At 40.3% G+C, this 19,199-nt stretch overlaps 1 protein-coding gene across 5 annotated transcripts in view; it reads right to left on the bottom strand.

The window, feature by feature from the left end:
* Positions 1 to 19,199, bottom strand: part of ENOX1 (ecto-NOX disulfide-thiol exchanger 1) — a 360,206-nt gene that overhangs the window by 284,084 nt on the left and 56,923 nt on the right. For all 5 annotated transcript variants that reach the window (XM_072358786.1, XM_072358747.1, XM_072358765.1 and 2 more), the window contains exon 2: positions 5,721 to 5,794. The gene's annotated coding sequence lies outside the window, so the exon portion shown is untranslated. The remainder of the gene's footprint in view (positions 1 to 5,720; positions 5,795 to 19,199) is intronic.

The following is a 19,199-nucleotide window of genomic DNA, read 5'->3' on the forward strand; positions in this document are numbered from 1 at the left end:
TTTAGAGAAAACACGGAGGGAACACTATTAGGTGATAGTGGAGTTCTTCACAGCAGGTCGATTGAGATTGTCAAAGTTCATTAGCATGTATGTGACTGGTAAATAATTGAGTTAATTTTAGGCTGAGTGACATATTTAGAAAACTACAAATCACCTAATTTTGTGAATTTAATCAACCTTTGCTCTTCCCCAGAACATCCAGCATACATCTGCAATATTAAGCGGGAGCCTACTCTTCACTGTACAGCCCTGACAAATACGAATGCTTTGCAAACTTTCAAAATCCTCCCCTGCTTTAAATGCCAGCCTCGAGCAAGCAGATAAACACAATAAAAGAAAATTGCAGAGAAAATAAAGAAATTAAATAAACAAGAAACCCGAGAAAGAATTTTTCTTTAACTGAAATATCATCCAGGTTTATTTTGAGATCTCTATTTCCTTTGTCTCTAAGAATTAAAATGCTTAAGTCCTCAAGATACCAACGTAGAAAAATACTGTTCTGGAAGCATTAAAAAACCAAAAACCCACCTAATGTTAAAAAAAAAAAAAGAATCCAGTCAACTGTAAAATTCTTGTTTGCATTGGCACTTTCTTAGCACAGTCAAATCACATTACAAAAGTAAAAATGGCATCACATACGGTGATGGTTTGGCTTCTGAAAAAGGCTATTTTCTGAGGCAGGAAACACCTTCCTCGAAGTTTAGCTGTATTTGGAAACAAGTCACGAATCCTAACTGATATGAGTGAGTTATTCATTTTTCATTGGAAGACTCCCGACCTTTTTAGCACAAAGCTGAAACTTTCTACTGGTACTAAATTCGATACTGAAAATGACAGTATTGAGGTACAACAGTGAGATTTCCCATGTAAAATTTACACTGTTGATATATGTGCTTGCAAAAGGGGTAATTACTCTTCAGTTTCACATTTTGAGTTCAAAAACAAATTGCTTGTGGATTAGTGGCAGCTACAGCTTGGGTGCTGACACTTAACTGTTTGTTATTAATACGCAAAGCAATTAATGTAATTATAAATATGAAAAAGAAAAATATCAGCACTATTTACATTAGTTAGCTACTAGGAGGTAAAATACTTTGTCAGCTGTAATACAATACAAATTGCTGCAAAGTGTTTAATACAATTATAACATGTAGATATTCAAAGCACTACAGTTTATATTCTAGGTCTGTCCTCCTGGGATCAATTTATGATACACTGTGCTGGATATCTCATCTTTACAAAATCACGTTACTTAGTTCCTATGATGCTACCACACAGTTTACCTACATGTGAGATTTCAGGCCCAAACCCTGCATTTTGAAGAGCAGTGCATATTGCTGGGATACACAGAGACAAGAAGCATATGTGTGATGAGTATAGACAGAATTGTAGTATCATTTGAGTTGGAAGGAACCTTTAAAGGTCAGCTAGTCCAACCCCATTGCAAAGAACAGGGACATCTACAGCTAGAATCTACAGCTAATACCCATTCAGAAAGCACAACACATGAGTATGCACCTCTCTCCAATTCTGCAACATCTTCCTCAAGCAAGCACTGGAAAATAAATAAATAAATAAATAAAGCATAGCAGAATCAACAGCAGATAATATCCCTTCATTGCACTGGTTTCTTGGGTGTTCACATAAAACAAACATCTTTCACTTAGACATTTCCCTCCATCCCTTGCCTGCACGGCACATCCTGACATGCAGCAGCACTGTAACAGAGGTTCAGGAGGTCTAAAGAAGAATCTCTTGTAGGTGACAGCCCGTTAAGTGAAAGGTGGACACTCACATCCTACGTGGCCTGTCCCTCTGTAAACACTCAGAGTCACTAAGCTGTTTATGCAGAAAGGCTCGCCTTCATTTTCCTTCTTTTACCTTCATTTTCTTGCATTGGGAATTAAATTTGCATGCAGAAGTACTATTATAAATGGAGGCCAAAGCTAAACAAGACTATTTCAAAGCTCTGTATTAATGCTTTAATTTTTAAGTCTGACAGTGGTGTAACACTTTACTGACATCCTCGTTTAATAACACTACATGTTACTTGGTAACATATGGCATGTTTAACAATGTGACTCAGCTCCAATTGTTCTAGGGAATCTGAAGACAACTTTGTCTCCATATTCCCTTGTACCAAAGAGTCGTGCTTGTAATCACCTATTGTAAACACATATTTTCTAGCACTGCTAAGGGAGACAAGCAGTCCCAAGTCAGAAAAGGTAAATGCTTTAACGTGGAACTTCTTTGCATAACTTTGATAAATAGAAGGGACAACGTAGAGGAGACAGGTGGTACTAAATACACGGAACTGTCTAGGTGGGGAAGCAGAGGGAAAAGTAATAATGAGCACGGGAGGGCTAAAACTGACACCTTCTCCAACCAGACCAATTCATTCCATTGCATGAGGCCTTGCAACATCACAGGATGGGTGCCCCACCTGAGGACCAGGCACCCACAATGGACTGCCTGGGATCCGGGGAGCATGGGTGCAGCCAGGGGAAGCAGGACCCAGGGGACCCAGGGGACTGCCTATGTCAGTGGGTGACCCCTGCCCCTGCCAATGGACTGCAGGGCCTGGGCAGCAGTGCCCAAGGGCCATAGGCCCCATGTCCCATGGCTTACCGCCTGCAGGACGGTGCACAGGCCTGTGGCTGAACCTCCCTGCTTCTGCCTGCTTGTCACAATCCAACATTACTTTCTGTGTTTAATGTTTCAGATCCGTGCGCAGTTAAAAAATAAGTCAGAGCCTGCCAGTTATTTCTCCAAGGTTTCCGAACACAAACTTTGCAGCTCTTCTGCTGTTTTGCACAGGCTGCCGCAGATGGAAGACAGATATCTGTCCGCCAACGTTTGAAGAGGACCAGATTTTTTTGTTTAGAGTTTTTCACTGTTTAGCACTCCCAATAGTACAGTCAGCCAGACCAATCCTTCTCTCCATAACAAGTGCACACACAAACGAGCACGAGATACCATTGCCTGTGCAGGATTCACACGCACAGAGACATCTGCAGAGAATTGGGACTGCCCTGACAGTTAGTTTTGGAAAGAGAAGGGCCAACTTCTTCTAACCTGGCTTGGAAAGCTCAAAAACTGATGTAAAGTCTTGCCAAAAGGCAGCACATTTACAGAAAGGGAAGGAAAACAATGTTGCCCAGTAGCTATTCCAGCTGCCATCAGATGGGAAGATTTGCTATTTCTAAGTAACTGAAATATCTGAGGGAAGCTGTGGCCCTAGTGCAGCCTATTGGTAAGTCAGCTATGCTTCTTTCCCAGCTGATGGCTTCCAACACAGCCTGACCTCACATCCCCCTGCCAGAGTCATAGCCGTTCTCTGCCATCACACCCGATCCTCCTCAAAAGTTTCCACACCTTCCAGACTCATCACAACAACCCTGCAAGAATAAGCTGAAGCCAACCTGACACAACAGATTTCTCTCTGCGGCGCACATATGTCACAAAGATTGCAGTTCATCACCTACGCTTCTCAAATGTTGCTGAGCACGCTCAAGTGGGATGGCGCTTGTGCAAACAGGGCGGCACTGATTTTCTTTCTTTCTTTAAAAGAGAGCGGAAGAAGAAAACTTGGTTAACATAAATCTGTTTGAAGTGAGGTCCACAATTCGTGCTCTGTGAGCTGTCCCTTGCAGGGTCCAACAGCTGCTCAGAAAACTATCACCTTTTCCTGGAATCTTGTGCACAGCCTTGGGAATGGGGTTGAGCCTGAACACTTCAGGGCTTGAAGATTTCTTCCCCATGCAGAAGGGTGGTGTCACTGGGTGGTGCCTGAATGACTGCATGCACGCAGGCACAAGTTTCCAGGAGCAACGGAAAGTAAACTACGCCATAAAAGTCATACAGCGCTTGCTGCTTTCTTTCTTGTGCATGACGTCTTGGGAAAATTTCAGGGAGAAAATGAATGCTGACAGCTGACAGGCATGGGGCAGTGCCTCAAGGGAAACAGGGAAATGTGCTTCCCCATGGACAAAGGCACCGGCAGAGGGAGGGGAGAGGACAGGCGGCTTCTCTGCTCCCAGACAGGGATTAGAAGTCGCAGGTGAACCGAGGCCACCTGCCCTACTAATAGCAGCAGCTTCCTGCTCAAAACAAGAAGCAGGTTCACATATTTGTTCTGCAGTTGGGTTCAGACGTAAGCTGCAACACAGATGTTCACAGGGCACAAAGGGGACGCCCAGCAGAGCTGGCTGCAAAAGAAAATTTACGGGAATGACAGCAAGTTTCCTTTTACAGCAGGCTCTCTAGAGAGGCAGTAAAAGGGAAGCTCATTCTGCTATGACTTTTTTTTTTTCTGAAGCTCCTCCTTATGAAAGATCCCACCGCTGCCAATCTCCAGAGACTGAAAATGAATTAGAACAAGATGGAAAAAGCAAAAGCCATGGGAAAAAAAAAAAAAAATAGAGGCAAAAGAGAAAACGAATCAGAACAAATAAGACAGAAATGTACCACAAGGAGGGAGAGCATAGAGGAAAAGGGAGAAGTAAAGGCATATCACAAGATTGAAGAAATATTAAAGAAATAATAAGAAATAGAGTTCAGATATTTTGTACATACTCCGAAAACATCATAAGACATAAAATCCTCAAACAGACCTGGACACAGACCTGAACATCCAGTAGATCCAGAAGTTGAACAAACATACATTAAGTAAACCAAGCAAGTATCTGACCCCAGACACAAAATGGAGACAGTGATTCTCTAGTTTTTGCCAAGCATCTTGGGACTTACAGAGGAAACACAGTATGAAAATACTTTGCATTCTAATTCTTACACAAGAAGCAGTGTCTTTCAAAATCCATCTCTCGGGTCTCCTACGTCAAAACCTACTCCTGAATTTTATTCCATAAGAACAATTCAGCCTCTATGCCACTATAAATTTCTTCAAAGTTTCTCACGCAGATCAAAATAAGTTCAATTGTTACATCCACACATCTGAGAAGCCTTTTCCTTTTTAGAACTGAGATGCATAAACTGATTCTATAAACTCTTTAGAAAGAATAAAACCTTCCACATTTTCTTGTTTTCCCTTCTCTACTGCTAGGAGCTCAGCAGCACTTCAAGCATCATAAAGTGTGACCTGAGTTTTAAAAAAGAAATCACCTAAAAAATTGCTTCATTATATGCAAGAATGTACTTCTCAAATTGCCTGAATATTTTCTGTAAATGTTCCAAGTAAATTACCAGCTTCACTGAAATACTTGAGAAAATTTCCAGGAACTTCAGCATGCCCAAAATTTCAACCTTTATGGCCCTTTTCTTCAAGCATTTAGTCACATTCATACCTTTACTACCACCAGTACTTGCAAAGAAAACCAAATGAAACACAGACAAAAGCTAGTTAAAGCACAGCCTTAAGTAAAGGAGGACTCAGAGTAGAGTTACTTCTTTCAACTCACTTTATTTCCAGAGCTTGTCACTTGCTCACAGAGACTTTTCCCTTCATTTTGAATTCATTTTGAAGATAAATTTGTACGTTTGCCTACATGCTTCTCTCTGAGTAGCAGTGAGCATCATGCACTTCCCAATTTCTGCCATACAAATACCACCTTATTGAAAATTCAGCCTGCAAAGATCCATCATACTGTCCCATTCGTGGTAAGTTCGATTTATTAAGAGCTTTACCAAGTTCAGCACTAAACAAAACTCACAGATTTTCCAAATCATCCAACACAAAATATGAATACATCTGTTGCACTTACCTATTTATTGCAGGTATTCTCCAAGTTCCAGGAAGCATATAACCAAAAAATGTTCCAAATTCAGAGCCCAAAATCTGGAAAAAAGATAACATGTACAACTCACTAAAAGAATAAAGCTGAAGACTTGTGCATTACATGAGATGTTGTGGGTGATAAAACTGATGGTGTGATAACTTAGATTTTACACATGTAATAATAGACAGGTCTTTAGGCTACTTCTACCATATGAATCCAAAATTAGTAAAAAAAGCTCTGAAAGTACATCAAATTTCCAAACAGCAGTTTTGCTTCAACTGTCTGTAATGAAAGAACAAAAGAAACATTGTCAATATGCAAAACTGATGATAGCATAGAAGAAAATAAGAATGTATTAGGAAACCACAAACATCCCTATGTATATTTAAGCAGATTTCTGCCTCTAATTTGCAGCAGGACAGCAATGAGAACAGGGAAACCACATGAAAAAAAATCAAAGACATCATCATGTGCAGTCCTTCTGTCCAAAAATGCTGAATGGGGCAGTTCTGCTACAGATGTGAAGTTCTAGATGCACATTTTTGTAAGTGTATGTAACACTTAATTACAATTAGTCCTAGAGTATCTGTAAGTTTTCCTGGTCATTCCTGCACAGTGACACAGAGAATATGGCATTTCGTAAGTCTCATGTGCTTAAGAAAGCAAAAATAGTGGAAGAAGATACATTAGGAGAAAGAAGCAGGCTCAGCAGACTAGGACAAGACAGAGGGAAAGAAAAATAGAAGAAGAAAAAAACTAGCTAACATGTCCAAATGATCTTGGTCTTTGCTCTGTACAGTGATTTCTGAGATGACCTCATCAGCTTCACCAACATGAACAGATGCTGCACTGAGCATTTCTATTGCACCAACAGCATCTTTGAATTCTGCAGAAGGAAACAATCTTCCACACAGTGCTGCAAAACAGCCACAACTCTAAAGAAACTTCAAGTACACATAAGGAAAAAGCCTTGCCTCTTTCCCTTCTCTAAAATTTTGCTTGAGCTTTCGCTTGCAGCTGCACCACTGGTACCACCACATGATTCTCAGTGTCTGCAAAGTGAATTACCCCAGCAGTTAGATGAGTCAGTCACAGAGCAGCCCATACCCATCACGCATCAATGGGCACCTGACTGGGAGCACCTAGGTGCTGCAGCTGAATAGGAGGCATTTTCTTCTCCAAAGGCTCTACCCACCAAAAGAGTCCTAGACTCCCTCTGTTCCCTTCTGTGAGTTGGTAATTTTCAAGCAGGGAGAGAAAATGTAAATATCAGCATGGATAATTATTTCACTGCTCATTTTTTTCTTTTGCAAGATAATCAGACATAAAGATAAGGCTGTCTCTGTGAGGCAGAAGCAGTAGAAATTTTTATCCAGCAACTGCATGAAAGATTTTGCCAATTCTTCATACAAAAGCAACAGTTCACTGATTTGTAGCTGCTGCCTACTTTCATGTATAAAAACAACAACTACAGAAATCCCTCACAGGTCTTCTCTACATATTTTCAGGCAATCTCTATAAACATGACAATAGCTAGAGTTATTTATACTATACACTATCTTGCCATTCCTGCTGCTGATGTCAACCACAGACAAGCCCCTCAGCAGCTCAGACTGCATCACAGGGAGGCACGGATAACACCACACGTCTGTCCTTTGCATCTCCAATTCCCCAAAAGAGATTTCCACAATAGGGAGCAGAGGAATCACAAAGAGAATTCCATTAATGTTAATGTGTAAATCAGCAAATACCACCTCCAAAAGCAGTGGGGGCTGTTTGGTATGTAATATCAATAAGAAGCAACTACAAGATCAAAGCGTGGCCAAAGTTTATTCTTTAGTTTTTGAAATAATGTCTTCTGCTTTTCCGAATTCACTTCTTCAGCAATCAGCTTTGTAACACTTTTCTCACATAAATTTATTTCACACACTATGCTTTGGGTTGGAACTAGATGGCCTAGTGTTGCAGTTGATGCCCCACCTCTGGAGGCTTCCAAGGTGAGGCTGGATCAGGCCCTGGGCAACCTGATCTAGCTGTGGTGTCCCTGTTCATTGCAGGGAAGCTGGACTAGGTTGCCCTCACAGGTCCCTAGGATAGGATTCTATCATTCTATGATCTCTAAGGTCCTTTCCAACTTAAGCCATTCTATGGTTCTCTTTTTCCCCTCATCTCTTACCCACATTAATGGTTGCATGTTTCATCCTCTGCAGTGGACTACAAGCCCTCATGCTACCTCAACTGAACAGGAGTTATCACTCATCATTAGGCACCTAAATGCATACATGATGCCAGGATGCAAGTATCTTAAGCTGAGTGGTCTTTATGATGGGCAGTAGAACCCGTTCAATCAAGTACCAAAGCAGAACCCAAGACTGGCCAAGACCAACAAAACTTCTCTTATAAAGGTAACCTTGAAACCATGAACCAGGTGTAAAATTATCGTAACGTGATAATGAATGAAAGAGTATCACTCAAAGACACATCTCAAGGGATTGCTGACCTGTGAATTTCTTATCACATATTTATAGAGAAACATTGTGAATTTCTGCATGGTTCCAAGGCAGCCTAACTTTGCAACCAAAGTTTAGAGAAATTACATGCGGATACACACAGTCAATTTGCTGTGCATAACATTATCAGCTTTTATTTTAGAAATGACCACCCATCTATCTGTTCCAAAAGATCTCATAGGGTTATTAAAAGATGCCAAGAAAACTTCGTACTTGTAGCACACTTACTATCTTTAATAACACCAGCTGTCACTTTTGAAAATGCACCATGCCCTCCACAGTTATCCCATATTCTGCAAACACCAAAAAAGCCCCCAAACCCTCCCACGGTTATTAACATCTGCTTCATTTACTGATACTGACAAACTGAAGGACAAAGGCATGATTTAACAGATTGTTCTGTGCAAAGAAACAATGCAGTTCACAAAAGGATTCATCAAATGCCCCTGTCAGAAAGCCTTACAGAGCACAGCTTAATGAACGTATGCAAATTGCTGTAATATATAAAATGTCTGCTACCACTTCAACAAGTAATGTGCTTATGAAATCTATAGAGAATGGTAAGATAGATCAATCCAATTTGTCTTTGAAATAAAGCGATTTGGTTTCCTCAAGATAATTTCAATTTTTTTTTTTTTTTTTTAATGCCTTGTGGCATGACAGCAATACATTACATACAACGAACTACCACTTTAGACCCTAGAAGATGTGATTATTCAATAGAAAAAATACCAGACAAACTGGAAGCCCACTGGTACACTTCAATATTTTCCTTCAATGTTTTGACACACTGGCAGTTCTAAAAAATTAGTATTTGCAAGCCTTGCTGCCTTTAAACAACCTCAGTATTTTCTGCAGTCACTCGAGGCGGGACTGAAGCCTGAGTGTAACTTGGGGCAATATTTACCCCATGAAGAACTGCTCCAATCTGACAGCACATCAAAAACCAATGTCCAGCCAGGACATTAAATACAATTAAATCCACCCTTTATAATTCTAATGAAAAAAGAATAGAATAGGTCTCAGCAGAAACTATGTGCAACTGCTGGATCTTGACTTTGCTATTTAGGCCTAGAAAGGTGTGTAAGAGAAGGTGCGCCACATGGCATTGTGATGTACCATGGTTATATCCTTTAAAGACCCTTTTTTTTCCTCTGAACACATCTGTCAGAAGAAGCTGGGGTAGAAGCAGTGGTGTATTGAGGTTCCAATGGTCTACATCATTGTTTTTGCACTGTTTTTTTTTTTTTTTTTTTTTTTAGGGCACTTCTTTTCCTTTGCAAAAAGCACTCCGAGCATCATCTGTATCAACGCAGAACTGATTCCACTTCAGAGCCAACTGAAAAACTGAAAGCTACTAGTGTTTATTATTTTATCCTAGTTGGTCTGCCTACTTACTTGCGTGTAAATGAGTGTGTATAGGTGAGGTGGGAGGAAAAGAGGAAAAGGGAATTTTTTGAGGCTTTGCTTTATTTTATAATTTGACCACCTCTGTATACTTTCAGAAGCTCCAGTCATCCAAAGGCTGCAAATACAGAGCACAAATAATCTGGCCTCTTCATCTTCTTTTCAGTCACATTTCTCTGGAGTCTAGGATGGAAAAAGTCCAGGGCATGGTCTGCCAGCTCTTTTACATGCTATTTATTAGATCTAAAAATTTCCAGCTGGAAGATGTCCATTGCATTCTACAGAATGCAAGTTTTCATAGGAAATAAAAGGAACTCTAGAGCTGGGAGTGCAAACGGGAAACAAACAAACACTCTCTAAGTAACACTACACTGGGTGATTCCATGCTTATTTATGCTCACAGTGTGAGTATGGTGAGAATGTGTGCTGATAGTCTTACAAGAAAAGAATTCCCCTGCTCAAAACAATTGCCTAATAAATAAACAGCTTCAAGTCTTACATCATCCATCATGTATTTCACATTACTGTATAAGTAATTACTATCAAAGACAGACCCAAGTTTTGCTCACTGCCTTAGGCAAAATGACTAAATTGGACAGTACTCAACATAGGATTTTCAAATCACAGGCGAGCAGATTCTACACCAAGAATTATCTAAACTGTATCACAAGGCCCAGGCTGAAGCACAATGTCAGAAAGTGTTGCAATCTCCTCATTTCACAGGCATTAATTTGTAAATACCCTTCCATTTTGCTGCACTGAATATGCAGTATATATCAGACACTATGGATAAGGCCTCTACTTCTCTACAAAGAGTATACACTGAAACAACTGCAACTTATTCAAGAATTGGGTTTGTATCAAGCAATTAAGAGGTGAGATCCTTAATAACTGATATCAGTTTCAGATGCCAGGTAGTAACAAAGCAGGCTGCTCTCATTTTTACATCTTTTTACATCTTTTTTTCTGCATTAAAATTTACAAGATGGTGGCTTTCCTGTCTTCCCTTTACAATCATTTGAAGATTGAAACCTTGGAATAAATGGACATGCCAAGCCTTTCTTTATTATACCTCATTTTTCAGAATTACCCTTTCAGGTTCCACGATTACCATCCCTATTTTAAATCTGTTCTTTTTAACATAAATCTACAAGTACAGAAAAATGTCTCCCCTTTTGACAGTACAGCGAGGCCAGCAGGTTCACACTCGGTAAAGTTAACAAAGGCAAATTAAGGAGACTCTACCTCATACTTTCCCTCTTATCTCCTGAACCCATGTGAAATTATTCTAATTATCCTAACTAAAATTAAACATTCTAACTTTTCTCTGGAAGAGAAGGAACAGATTATTCTTGGGAGCCAATCTTCTTACAGCTCCCCTAAGATACAACACCTATTAGACTTCAGAGAGAAAAAAAATAAAACAGAGCCTCCTGTTCAGATTTCAGTTTCAGTCTAATGAAATTGCTTCGATAAATTGTATTAACCTGTACACCACCATTGACAACATTACAGTCATGCTGTGTGCAATGGAGTGTGCTACACGATAATGCAATAAAACATTTTTTTAACCTATTACTTGGTGGGGTGTTTTTGTTGTTTTGTTTTTTTTTCCATCTTCAGCAACATTAGTATTTAAAGTCTGTGTTCTCTGCTTCAACCAAATAGGCAGGAAGTGAAGTCAATCAGTGTCAACCCAGTCCCACACCTCTCCCTCTGAACAGATTCCTGCCACCCATCACAATGAGAGTGTTCACCCATCGCTGTTACGGACAGAGTAACTACACTGGACAGCAGCTTAATCAATACAGCAAATGGTTTCTGGGACTATCCTGAACTGACAGTGAAGCAGATTAGAAAGTGAAATCCTTTCTTTGATTGTCTTCTTGGCAAGCCAGTACAAACCAATGTTCTCTGTTGAAAAAGTAAAATGAGGAGATATATAAGAATGCAGACCCTTTTGGGCTCACAGAGCTAAGTTTGAATGGCTGACAATGTCCATGACTGGATTCTCCAAACTACCTGTGGGAAAAAGTGGGGAAGGACACTCTGCACTGTCTCAGAATCAGCGTTTACATTGAAAAGATTCCCAGTCCAATACACTTCTGGGAAAGAACAAAGAGTTGAGCAACTTTACTGTTGCATGCACTTCTGAAGGGAAGTGGTCCTCACCTCCCCTGATGCAGGTAGAAAACACAACTGCTGCCTTGGGGTAGACAGTGCAGAGTCTATGCTACCCTGCTGCATCCCTGCAGATGGCCTGAGATCTGCAGGTGTGCTTTCATCACTGAGGTTTAGAGACTGGAATAGAAATCCAGTATGGAAATACAAACTTTTATTTATTTTTTTTTCTATTTTAAAAGAAAGGCAGAAAAACCGAGCTGCACTGCTTCATTCTGAAAGACTTGGTAGGCAATTCAATGCTTTAGGTGGAATACATTTCAAACCCTGCCATTCTCCAACTACAGTGACAGCTACTGAGAAAAATCCTGTTCAAATAATCACAAAGAGAAGTTCCTATAAATTGAACACAGATCACATTTTTCAGGACTAAGTGTTATAAGGATGACATAGTTACCTATGGGGTTGGCATTCCCATGACATTCAGTTGTCTGGGAAGGTCCTTAAATAAAATCTAGCACTATAATATCTGAAGATTAGGTTACCACATAGCTTCATAAAAGGATGAACCATTCAGAAACAGTCACCAGTAAAGCTCAGCCTCAGGAATCGCAGGTGGGTCGAGAAATCCATAGAAGAAACATCATACCCTCTTTCATAGGAGGATCACCCTGTCCTCATTAAAACAGACAGCCACTGTAATGGAGGCCAGCAATAACTCATAGGTGTTTGGTCACAGTTATTTTTAGCTTTAAAGAATGGCCTACTTTCCTTCTTGTCTGATAAGCAGGCTGTGAAGGGAAGGAGGATCAAGAACTTAGAAAGGAGCCTAGAAAGCCCGTCTCAGCAGTGATTTGTGCCTTCTGCTTGAAGTGGAGGACAGGCACCAAGACATCATCCTCTGAAAAATCACAGATGATGAGGAGTAACACACACAGGTTGTTAGCAGACTGACAGGATAGAGGAGCAGTTTTAAGCAAAGGTAGCTAAAAATGCTACCCCTGCCCAACACACATTCCTCCAAGGCCTTCTCATCTCCAGGACAGTAATACTTCAGAGTTTAATATCCCAAAACAATCCTGTACTGTGTCTGTTACCGTTAGGATGAAGCTGTGGGAAACCCATAGCCAGTGAGGGTTGCATGCCTGTAAGAATGATGAGGATAGCTGCATTTTGCTCCTGATACTGAGTTAAGAGCAGAACTCTGTTGCCTTCCAAGTTTTCAGCACAGGTTTTGGCTGACTATAGAGTTTGGGGAGCAGTACTGAAGGAGTATAACACCCAGGGGGAACAATCTTGCCTAGTTTTTGTTCTTGGTCCAAGAGGGCTACACAATATCTGCTCTGCAGAGACACACCAACCACAGAATCCCTTCCTAACACCAGTAAGACCAAAATCAAGAGATTCTGGTGGTAGGAAGACAGCTGACATCCCCCATCTTCAAAGCCTGGCAACAGCAAGGAATTTCTTATGCTGACCTTTCTGACTGAGTCTTCCTGGCATCTGCTAGCAAACAGCAGGCTCCATGAACCACCAGATTCAACATACAACAGATTATGGTGTCAGCACATGCGAAGTTGTCAATCTCCTTTCTCTTTCCACTTTGGTGCCACTATAACTGGATATTCATATTGTACATTTGCTCAGGGACAGGATTTAGCAGAGGGTTGTTAGGATTAGGGTAGTATATGGTTAGGTTGTGTTTGGACTCAATGATCTTTAAGGTCTTTTCCAACCTAAGCAATTCTATGATTCTATGTTTCTATGCTTACTTGTATTTTTTGTTAGCCACTGTAAATGTTCCTATGCACAACAATACATATTGCAGAAAACCTTGCACAAATTTACCAAATTCTATCTATCTTCAATCTATTTTGGTTTTCATCTTTAATAATGTGTTCAGAGTTTATTCCAGAACTTCAGAACTTCATCTCTTGGGATGTTTGAAAAAATTCTTTTAATTTTCAGGCTAAATTCTTTCAGGATTAATTAATAAACATGTTAACTTGTGCTGATATTATCCCTCAACTTCAACAGCTCTTCTCCCTCTCTGGTATTTACTCTCAAAATGTATTTAGAACAAATTTTCTGCCGAGATACAATGCACCAATTATAGGGAATGGAGGCTTAGCTTATTTTGCCATCAAGCCTGCCAGAAGGGAACCATCTACTGGGAAACCATAATTTATCTATTTATTTATTTGTTTATTTTCCTAATGAACAAAACACAGATGCTGATTTGTTTTCCTTGTCATTCCATTTTAAGTTAGGAATTATTACAGCTGCATGGAGAGCAAGCTGTAACCTATGGCTAGCCAAAAGGCAAGGGACTGCACCTGAGCAGTCATTTGCCTGGGGCTACATGTTAAATGCAGTTTGGATTCTGAGCACTAAGCTGTCAGCTAAGGACAAATACATAATCAAGAAGGGGAGAACAGTAGGCATCTGCCATTCAGCAGCCATCTTACCAGAGGACCTGGAAAGTGAAAGACACCGACTATAGCCTTACTCCAGCTTAGAGAGACTTGAAAACCTAAGCAGCTGACACCTAGTTCCCCTGCTCTCTACAGGTAAGCACTGCATCTGTTCCATGTCTATGCAAAAGGCAGCTTTATCCACTCCCCAGTTTTTCAGTGTAACCATCATACTTCCGCATTGAATTCAGTGCCATTCAGATGTGTTAGGGAGATCTCCGCACATTCAGTACATTAGGCTTCACTGGACTCCCCAGTGCTGTCTCCAGTATGCAGCATTGCCATGGAGAGCATCAAGACTTCTCTAATCATGGTATCTCCATGTGCACAAAATTTGCCTTTGAACAACAAGGGAAATCTTTCATCTAGGACAGAAGAACTGATGAGTGTAATTCAGATGGCCCTCCAGCACAGTTGCTCTGTATTGACTTCCATAACTTCAGCACCAGGGTGAAGAATTTGTCTCACCAACTGCAGGTGTCAATATTGGAACACATCACCTTGGGCTCCCCTTAATTGAGAAAGAGAAATAGGTACCTCAAGGGCTCAGTTCTTCTCATCATAACATGGATATTTAAAATGGCTTAGATGAATTGCACCCAACTATAAGGTCCAATGATCATAAAAGGAACCAAGGGAGAATAGCTTTGATGTAGGCACTTACACTAGATAACTCAAGGTGGTTTAGATAAGTCTTACTGCTAAAGTCTGCCTCAGGAGAGCTGCCATTCAGACAAATTAGAGATCTGAAGTCAAAAACACGAGTTCAAAAGATGGGTTTTCAATGACACAGGGATTTAATCTGTAAGTCTTTATTCAGTCCAGCCTTTTATTGTTGAATTTTAAATAGAAGAATTTGAGATTTGGCTTAATGATAGCTGTGATAAATGTCGTCATTAATCTAGGAAGATTGATTTATTAGAAAATATTAAAATAACTAAATATGTATAGCTTGACTAAAGCCACAGTTGAAATAAAAGCATGATAATTATCTACAAGCTCTGGAAGGATGCAGACAGTAAGGATTTTTCTTTAATAGGGATTTTCAGGAAACTATAGCTAAGAGTAATGTGATTATACTGAGCAAAGTAAAATTTAGGCTGACAGGAAAAAAAAAAAAAAAAAATCCTAATAATGAAATGTATTCTATAGCAGAATAATCTTCCAAAGGAAACTGGCTGAAGTCCAATCACATCTAAAGCCAAGTGGACAGAGATCCGCAGAGAACAATCCTGTATTAGCTGCAAGATGGGCCAGATGACTCGACAGCATTTTTTTCAATTTTAAATTCCTACCATTCCACTGTACAAAATAATCCAATAAGCCAATGTGAGAGGGAAGTAGGCTTAGTAACAACTACACGGCTGTCTCTTCTCTGAGGTCTGCATAGAGACATCAGTGCGTCTTGCAGGAGGGAAGGAACATCTGTATGCGGACAGAATACCTTGTTAATTTAGTGCTACAAAGTCTTATGCTTTCTGTCCCCTTCTCCTCCTTGCTCCACTCCCTAATAAAATGGCATTACTACAGAAATCGACCCTGTGTTGTAAATGTATCAATCATGATATTTGCTGCACCCGCTCTCATAATTGGTTTAAGCCTTCTTGATCTCAGACACCGTTTGCAGTTAAACAAAACACAAAAAAAATAAATAGCCTGTGGGCACATATTTCCAACGAAATAATCTTGCCACCTGTTGATCTGCAAGGATTATGGTAACAGCGTTTCATGAAGTTACAACACTCATTTTTAAAGCTGTCCAATAGTTTACTCTAATTTTGAAGTGGCTTTGACAGTTACAGCTAAAAAATCTTGCCAAGCATCTGTGTTAATATACCCTCTGTTCTCTGCTGCGCTGCAGAAGCAAATAACAGGAGCCTTCTTAAAGAATGACTAGTCAATTCAATTGTGGATTTGGTTTCCCTCACCAGGGACTTTTAGATAGTCTTAACAATCTATATAAAAAGAATATTTTCTGAATAAAGTGTTTTCAACTGTAACTCTAGCTTTCTCCAATCCATTGCAATTCCATTTTTCCCACAGCAGTCTCACTCTGTAAAGCAGACCAAATCTCTTCTACCCACTTCACAAGTGGCCTGAGATTCAGAGAATGTATTTATGCTGTGTAGCAGGGGATTCTGTTCCAACAGGGATTTTAAAAGAACATCATCACATGAGCATCACGGAATAATGGTACAGGTTGTCCATGGAGGGTTGAATGCCCTGTAGGCATTCAAGGCCAGGCTGGATGTGGCTCTGGGCAGCCTGGTCTGGTGGCTGGCAACCCTACATATAGCAGGGGTGTTGAAACTGGATGATCATTGTGGTCCTTTTCAGCCCAGGACATTCTATGAGTCTATGGTTATTCCACAAATCTGCATGTTGTACCTTATTTTACTCCTTGATTTTTTGTTTGTTTGTTTGCCTAAAGTGGTCAAAAACAACACAAACAGGATTTCTGTTTTCCTAAAGATGAAACATTAATGGAAATAACATAGGAAAACAGTGACCAACAGCTCATAGTTTATATCCCTGATTCTAAGTTAAGTTATTCTCATGATTTCTCCCTGGCTTCTCCACCTTCTCCAAAAAAATTTGCAAATCATAATTCAAATTATTATTATTCTACCTTCTCTCCTTTTTCAAAGAAAAGAAATACAACATTAAAATTGTACCACACATAATCCTTTAAAACGCTTGTCAATTTGAGATTTTTCCTTCTCCCTTGTATTGAGATAATAAGAGATATAAAACATGAATTACCCTTAACCGATACAGCTGCTAATTCCCACTGCTGGCAGCAGAACAGAGACCATAAAATGGCAGCTGTGCCCCTGCAGTCTACCTGTGCAAGAAACTGAACTTGCCTTAGTAAAAGTGACTCACTGCTTTTAAGTGGCCTGAAAGTGTGCCAAGAGAAAAACTGACAGCCACATCAGGGTGAGGCACTGACTGCTGCGGGATGATGTTCACAGAGCAGTCAGAGACATTCAAGGTCAGACTGGGCTGGGCTCTGAGCACCCAAATCTAGGTGTAGACATTTCTGTTTGTTTTAGGGAGTTGGAACAGATGGCCTTTAAAGGTTCCATACAACTCAAAACAGTTCTATGGTTTTATGATTCTATAGCCCTATGCTATCAGAGACAGAGATCTGGATGCAGGGCATAGACAGCAAAAGGAGGAAGAGACTGCCTCAAAGATGGGGAAAGAGCCCAGATGAAGCAGCATCCTAGCACCTCCAAAATGACTCTGAGGCAGAAGGCACTGTGTACAAGGAAGTCCTAGAGACCCAGAAGTTATTTTATCCCATAGTTTTGTGGGTGACATGGGCAGAACACCACATGTAAACCCAGCACCGCAGTCTGCTGCTACTCTTGGACTTTATTCTGCCTGCAATCCTAGCCAAGAAAAAAACAAAACAAAACAAAACACAAAAAGAAACCAAAAATCAAATTCCCAAAGCAGGTTATAATGAGCCAAAAGACTGGAAATGCTGACTAAAGCACTATCCAAGTCCCACACAGAAGGGCAGGGAAGATCAAGGGAGAAGTGGAAATAATCTTTTGTAAATCATTTTTAATTGAATTATCACCGTCTCAACTCACACAGCTATTTCTAGTGATGGCATTCTAACCAAAAGTTAACCTTGCTGTATGTTTTGTTTTTTTCTTTTTCTGATTTCCAACGTTTAAGTAATTACACAAAAAAACTGGAGAGAAAAAACTACATTTCTGCCTTAATTAACAGGTTAAGAATCAACTATTAAGAAAAAAACCAACAACAATGAATCAAATAAAAGGACTACATGAAGCTCAGCTCCAAGGGTGGCTTTTTCCAGCAGTAAGCAGGATTACAACACAGCAAAGATACAACCACGTGAAAATACCCCCTCAGCTTCACAGAAGAGTAACTACTTGATTTCTTTGTCCAGTTTATTGCATGCTTTGCTCTGTCAGAAGAATTGTGGCCAGGCAGCAGGCATGAAGGCTACATAATTTCCTCCTGCAGGCTTCTGCACTTATATGGAAATATCTAGAGAGGAGGATGATTTAATAACTGAGTGCATTCAGCCACAGGAGGTTTCTCAAGGATGGGTAAGAAAGGAGAGAGGGAGAGAGAGAGAGAGCGAGGGAGAGAGAGCGAAAGAGAGATGGCCAGTGATGAGCAGGGACCAAACTTGCAGTCGGGCTGCAGAAATGGCAGGAGCAAAGTCTTTTTCTCCATGGAGATCTCCCAGTGTGGATTTTATAGGAGCCATGGTTAAACCTGAGCGCTTCAGGCTGGGAAGAATAACCATTGGGAAACAGCCTACCCCAAGGGCACCGTCTGCATGGGTCAGACCTGCTTTAAGTTTCATTATTTCCAGAGGTCTTTCAAAGCAGGTCACAGCTTTTTCTCTTAGGAGAATTTGGCTTTAGTTTAGTATCATGCACTGCAGCACCCAGCAGTAGGAAGTTCTGGGTGTCATTGATGCAATGTACTCACTTTTAGGAAGCCAGAATTGCCTGATATGAAAGCCTGCCACAAGCTCAGATTATTATCAAAAAGATAATGGAAAAATTGAAAGAACCTGAAAAAATAATAATACATTTTTATTCAAAGGAAATAGATCATTTGAATGCTAGGAAAAGCATTTGGGGGCTTGGGATTAGATGCGTTAGCATCGAATAGTCCTACGTCAGCAGGGCCTCCAGGGGATCAGGTGTTGAAATAGGAATAAAGAAGCAGCAGAGTGATAAGAACTGTGGGGCGGTCATCCTTGTTTTAGGGTGATCAAAAGGAAACCAGTTCAGAATGGGGAAGCAGAGAGGGCTGGGAATTAAAGGCGCACTTTTCAACGTCAAGTTATTGTCCACCCCCTCACATACACAGTGAGAGAAGTCGTGAGAAATTAAAATGCATGAAGACTGGGATGAAAGCTTTCTTTGTTCTTAAAATCTTCTGATTTGGGT

Source organism: Excalfactoria chinensis, chromosome 1 (assembly GCF_039878825.1).
Source record: "Excalfactoria chinensis isolate bCotChi1 chromosome 1, bCotChi1.hap2, whole genome shotgun sequence".
In the NCBI taxonomy this organism is placed as follows: Eukaryota; Metazoa; Chordata; class Aves; order Galliformes; family Phasianidae; genus Excalfactoria; species Excalfactoria chinensis.